This window comes from Podarcis pityusensis (assembly GCF_964106645.2).
Source record: "Podarcis pityusensis genome assembly, chromosome: 7".
Classification (NCBI taxonomy): domain Eukaryota; kingdom Metazoa; phylum Chordata; class Lepidosauria; order Squamata; family Lacertidae; genus Podarcis; species Podarcis pityusensis.
Genome location: NC_138031.1, coordinates 81,967,172 through 81,973,171, shown reverse-complemented (window position 1 = coordinate 81,973,171; position 6,000 = coordinate 81,967,172). Strand labels below are relative to the sequence as shown.

General features: G+C 43.7%; 1 long non-coding RNA gene across 1 annotated transcript in view; it reads right to left on the bottom strand.

Annotated features, from left to right (window-relative positions):
- The window catches only part of LOC308482196, a 349,785-nt gene that overhangs the window by 128,124 nt on the left and 215,661 nt on the right, over positions 1 to 6,000 (bottom strand). The window lies entirely within an intron of this gene.

Genomic DNA, 6,000 nt, shown 5'->3' with positions numbered 1-6,000 from the left:
CCTTGGAAGGACTACAATTTCCAAGAGTGACTTCTCTAAAAGCCTGGCACAGTGATAGAAAGGGAGAGGGAGGACAGGAAAAATAATTGTCCTAGGAATAGGGATATCTCTGCCCCATTTCATTCTCATTGGTGCTCAATTGTACACATGAAAAGTCTACATTTAAGCCGTATGAACTTTTTAAAATAAACTTTTTTCGTTAAGCATTCATCAGTAAAATGAGCATTTTGTGCACATCTGTAACACAAAACACAAATTTTGTGTGTGCTTTTTGCACACTGAAAGTGCATCGCCAAATCCAAAGATGCGTATCGTCTGACTAGGAGTTGTGATTCGGTCCACAAGCAAGTCCAGAAGTCAGTCCACTGAGAAAATTGGCTCGAAGAAGAGAAGAAGATTTGGATTTGATATCCCGCTTTATCACTACTCTAAGGAGTCTCAAAGCGGCTAACAATCTCCTTTCCCCTCCTCCCCCACAACAAACACTCTGTGAGGTGGGTGAGGCTGAGAGACTTCAGAGAAGTGTGACTAGACCAAGGTCACCCAGCAGCTGCATGTGGAGGAGTGGGGAATCGAACCCGGTTCACCAGATTACGAGTCCACTGCTCTTAACCACTACACCACACTGGCTCTTGATGAATTCAATGAATTCCTCCTTCATTTTTTCTTCTTTGAACCATCTATCTATCAGAGCTGGTTTGGGGAAGGATCTTAAAAGCTTTTTGTGTTTTGGAGGCTCTTTGGCTGCAATCTTGTACTTACTTACTTGGTAGTAAATCCCACTGAACTCAGTGAGGCACACTGCAGAGACATCAGAGCAGTGTTACAGAGCCTTAGGAGTTCATATTTGAAACAGGCTCAGGCAAACTTCTTGCAATGCCCCTAGCAAAATCTCCTGTGGCTGCATGTTGCACAGGGAGATTAGTAGCGGTAGGCAAATGTTCCTTCAGGGATACTTCTCTGCTTTTTCAGATATTTTCATTCAGAAACCATTGATAATCTTCTGACCTCATGAAAGCAGGGTGGGTTGAAAAGTTGCCTATTTACAGGGAGCCATGTGCTGAAATCTGGTTCTAATTTCTATATAATCAGTGACAGAAGTTCAGGATTCAAACTGTTGCTAGGAGGGGCACAGGTCTCCTTCGTTCTGTTATCCAGAAAGAATGAACAAGGCTGTTGCAAAAAAATAAATAAATCCTGGAGTGGACCTAACCACAGAGGAATGTATGAAGTAGGAGTCCAAGTGTGGCATATTTGATGTGGAATGTCTGCTGCATTAGTGGGAATGAAAAAAGGAGAAGCAATATCTGCATCTTTGTTAGACAAGTAGCTTGGAAGAATTTGGATGTCATCTGATGTATTTCATATTTCATTCTTATTAACATCAGGCAGGCATCTTCATGGTCCAGTTCTGAATACAAAAATAAGTTGCTTCATAATGTTATGTCTACATGTTTATGAAGCTTGTTGCTTTTTAAAAATGTCTTATAATACCAATTTGATTATGTTTTTCTACTACTTCTTCGTATAAGTTTTATGAAATAAATGAACAGGTGGGTATGAAGGGGGGGGAGGAGTTTGTGTGTAGTACCCAGTAGTGATGTATGGAAGTGAAAGCTGGACCATAAAGAAGGCTGATCACCGAAGAATTGATGTTTTTGAATTATGGTGCTGGAGGAGACTCTGGAGAGTCCCATGGACTGCAAGAAGATCAAACCTCTCCATTCTGAAGGAAATCAGCCCTGAGTGCTCACTGGAAGGACAGATCCTGAAGCTGAGGCTCCAATACTTTGGCCACCTCATGAGAAGAGAAGACTCCCTGGAAAAGATCCTGATGTTGGGAAAGATGGAGGGCACAAGGAGAAGGGGACGACAGAGGACGAGATGGTTGGACAGTGTTCTCGAAGCTACCAGCATGAGTTTGACCAAACTGCGGGAGGCAGTGGAAGACAGAAGTGCCTGGCGTGCTTTGGTCCATGGGGTCACGAAGAGTCAGACACGACTAAATGACTAAACAACAACAACAGTACCCTTGTTACCCATTAATAATATTTTAAACTGTTCAGATGTGGGGAGCTTTGTCCATAATCAGTAGAAAATTTAGTAGGAATTCCACAGTTGCTGTGAATAACGAACTGTATTTTCAAGGAGAAAATAAATGACAAAGCGCAAATAATGAGACCCTGTTGTGAGGTGCTGAAGTTGAAACTGCACAACAGCCATACAAGAAACAAGAAATATGTAAGAAATAGGTAAAATAACTAAGCAAGTATTAGAAATCACCCCAGAATTGACCCTACTAAACATCTTCCAAGACAATAATGCCCATTTACATCACAAAGAACTCATAACCCACCTACTTTCAGCAGCCAGAAACATCACAACCAGACACTGGAGAGACCTGTCAGGAGTCAGCATGGACCAATGGTACCAAACAGTATGGGAAACAGCCTTACTAGAAAATTTAACCAATAAACTGAAACTGACACGGAGACAAATAGAAGAAGACGCCTTCACCCCGGTATGGCTCCCCTTTATCACATACACAGCCCGACAAAACAATGACAAAAATCCACCAACAGCATACAAATCAGTATGGCTAACCTGATCCAAAACACCCACCGACCCCACTCACACATGAAAACAAAGACCACCACAGCCAACCACAAGTGAACAGCCACACCCTAGGCCAACCCCAACCTCTCTCACCACCAAAGGATCACAAGTGAACAGCAGAGAACCTGCACAACAACGCTGACACAAAACCCCACATATATTAAGTAAAATAGAAACATCGCCACCTGACCCCACCCCTACTCACCTTTCCCCCCTCCACCTCTTTCCCCCTTTTCTTCCTAATGTCTCAACAAATGAAACTGATCTGTAAAAAATGTTACTGGGGGGGGGGAGAGATAGAGACGTTGCACATACTTTTGTAAACCAAGAAAATCTGTAATAAAAATACATTTAAAGAAGAAAAAGTCTAAATTGCTTGGGTTGCAGGTAACTAAGAAATGCTTATTTCCATGTAACCTGCTGGAATGTCAAGGCCTTCTGCCAATCGTCTTCTTCAGGTCCCTCTGATATTAGAGGCAAGATGAGTGGTGACCAAGGAAACATCATTTTAAATGATGGCATTTCTGTTTGTGGAACTCCTTCAGGAGAAGCCCACCTGGTGCCTACTTTGTTCTAGGTGTCAAGCAAAGTACTTCTTATTTTCTCCAGCTGTCTAAAAATCATGTCAAGTACCAATGAATACCAAATCTTTTCAATTCCACAGAGTTAAAACTCTGTTAAAATGTAAAGGGACCCCTGACCATTAGGTCCAGTCGTGACCGATTCTGGGGTTGCGGCGCTCATCTTGCTTTATTGGCCGATGGAGCCGGCGTACAGCTTCTAGATCATGTGGCCGGCATGACTAAGCCGCTTCTGGCGAACCAGAGCAGCGCACGGAAACGCCGTTTACCTTCCCGCTGGAGTGGTACCTATTTATCTACTTGCACTTTGACGTGCTTTCGAACTGCTAGGTTGGCAGGAGCAGGGACTGAACAATGGGAGCTCACCCTGTTGCAGGGATTCGAACCGCCAACCTTCTGATCGGCAAGTCCTAGGCTTCTCATCGGCAAGTCCCTCAGAGCCACCCGCGCCCCAAAAACTCTGTTAGGGCACAGTATAATAACGGAAATAGACTTTGAAAGGGATTTGAAAATAAAAAGCTATTTTTTAGAGGAGGAGGAGGAGGAGAAGGAGAAGGAGAAGACGAAGGAGAAGACGAAGAAGAAGAAAACTAAAGTAGGTGCTGGTGAACTTCTCCAGGGAAAGCATGAGAAGGCTCTTTCATATGTGGCTCCCCATTCCTTGGGAGGGCACTTGGAGATGATTCAGGACTTAGTCAGGTGTATATGGGAAGAAGAGGTGGTCTTTCTGATACTGTTTAATTTGGTGGCTTGTTCTGGTGGTTTTATGCTGATTGTATTTTGATATTTTTAGGTAAAGCTTACTGAGATCTCTCTGTGTGTGTGGTGTGTGTGAGAGAGAGGGAGGGAGGGAGAGAGAGAGAGAGAGAGAAAGAAATACATACAGGGGTTTCGGGGGTGAGTATGGAGGGATTCTGCAGACAGCAACCACACCTCAGTACCATTTAAAAGCAAGCAAGCAACACCAAATGCACTGCTCTGTCGAACGGGCACTTACTTCCCTAAGCTCTCAACACCCTGTTGTAGCACACAACATATTACTATAAGGCACCATGATATATTTTTATGCTACTATAATGGTATGGGGTTGCTCGTGCATAAGTTGCCGCCTCTCTCCCTGCTATGTTGCCTTGTTAAACCTTTCTGTCTGGACAGCCCTTCAATTCGTGGCTGCCTCAGTCGCTAGCAGAATCCGTCAGTGGGGGTTTCTTAAATCTTTTCCAACATAAAAGTTGCTTGACACCCAGTCTCCTCCTACTCTCTCTGCGTGGAAGTCTTCTGCGCAGGGTGGGCGTGGGTAGCGGAGGACCCATGCTCTCCCCGCTGGTGTCCGGTGAAGAGTCTTGGAGCCCTCTCGCCGATTCCCCCATCAGCCCCTCTCTTTCCCTGGTGTTGCGCTGATTAGCTTCCCCCTCTGCGGAGCTGCCTCTCTCCCTGCTGGGCCCTTCTCCAGCATCATTTGAGAGCCTTCCCTCCGCTTCGAGCTCCGATGTCAGTTCCCTGACAGCTACAGTATAGTGGTATATAAATATTTTTATAAATAAATAACATATGGCTGTTGCCCAGTGTTTGACTTGGTGGCTCTCAAGTCATGCAGGTCTGGCCCTCAACTTTAAATGGATGCATCATTAACTAGACTCAAGCGCAGAAGCTTAAGACTGCCCCAAATGGTGATGTGGCAAATGCACCGGGATTTCACCCTTGCTTACATAAAGCAATTGTGGTAACACGAAGCAAAACTAATGAGGAAAACATCTTCGAAGTCGAGGCAAAGAAGGCAAACACAGCCACCCTTTATTATGCCTTCAAGGTTAGAATGATTGTAGCACTTACCGTTTTATTATAATTACCCATAATGAGTCTTCACATGTGTGTTACAGTCTACATACTTTTGACATTAGAAGTTTCTAAAATGCCTCATTAAGTATTTTACTGTATATTTATGTGGTTTCTCTCTGCCACCCATAGTCAGTGACTATATATCCCATGTAAAGGCATGCAAACTTATTTTACTGAAGAAGGAGGGGGGAACATGCCCATTAAAGATCATAAAATGATTACAGTGAATTGACATTAAGATGTCACAGCTGTATAACCCGTTCCTTTTATGTACTCCCATGCTGAATTGTTTTACGACCTATCATAAACCTATTAAACTACTGGTAATAAAGGATTGTAATTAGTGATAAAACCTGGTTGCTTAGTGAGCCAAGGCAGTCATCCTTACTTTGGATTTTATTGAAAGTAATCAAGACAAAACCTTCAGCAATGTCAAAAAACAGTCTGCAGATAAGGTTTCACTTTTTGGAAGACCTGATGACATTTAACCTTTAGGACCGCATGTTAAGTGATAGCGACAAACTCCAATCTAGCCCCCGGTACTCAGGTGGGGTTTGTGTGTGTATCGTGATCCAGTTTTAAGAGTTAAAAGTGCTCATGGGTGAGGAGTGTTGAAACTTTCCCCACCTGCCATTTACTTCCCCATAGTCCTCTGGATCCGTACACATAGCACTTTACTTCCATCTAGTCTCGTTTCTGATATCTGAGCCCAACTAGGGGGAAAACGATAAGGGGAAGCACAGCTTTGAGAGGCACAAAAAGCCGCTGCAGAAATCCACACTGCATTGTCAATCCTTGTTAACATTTTGTGGGCTGGCCTTCTGGTTTTTGACGGTATGTTCAGAAAGTTTGGTTCCTGGGGTATTCTTGTGAAAGCTGGTGTTTCCCGTTTCCTTGATGCAAATTATCTGTATCTCAGCCTCAATGATGCCAGTAGATTCTGGCTAAGCTCCATCCAGAGGAT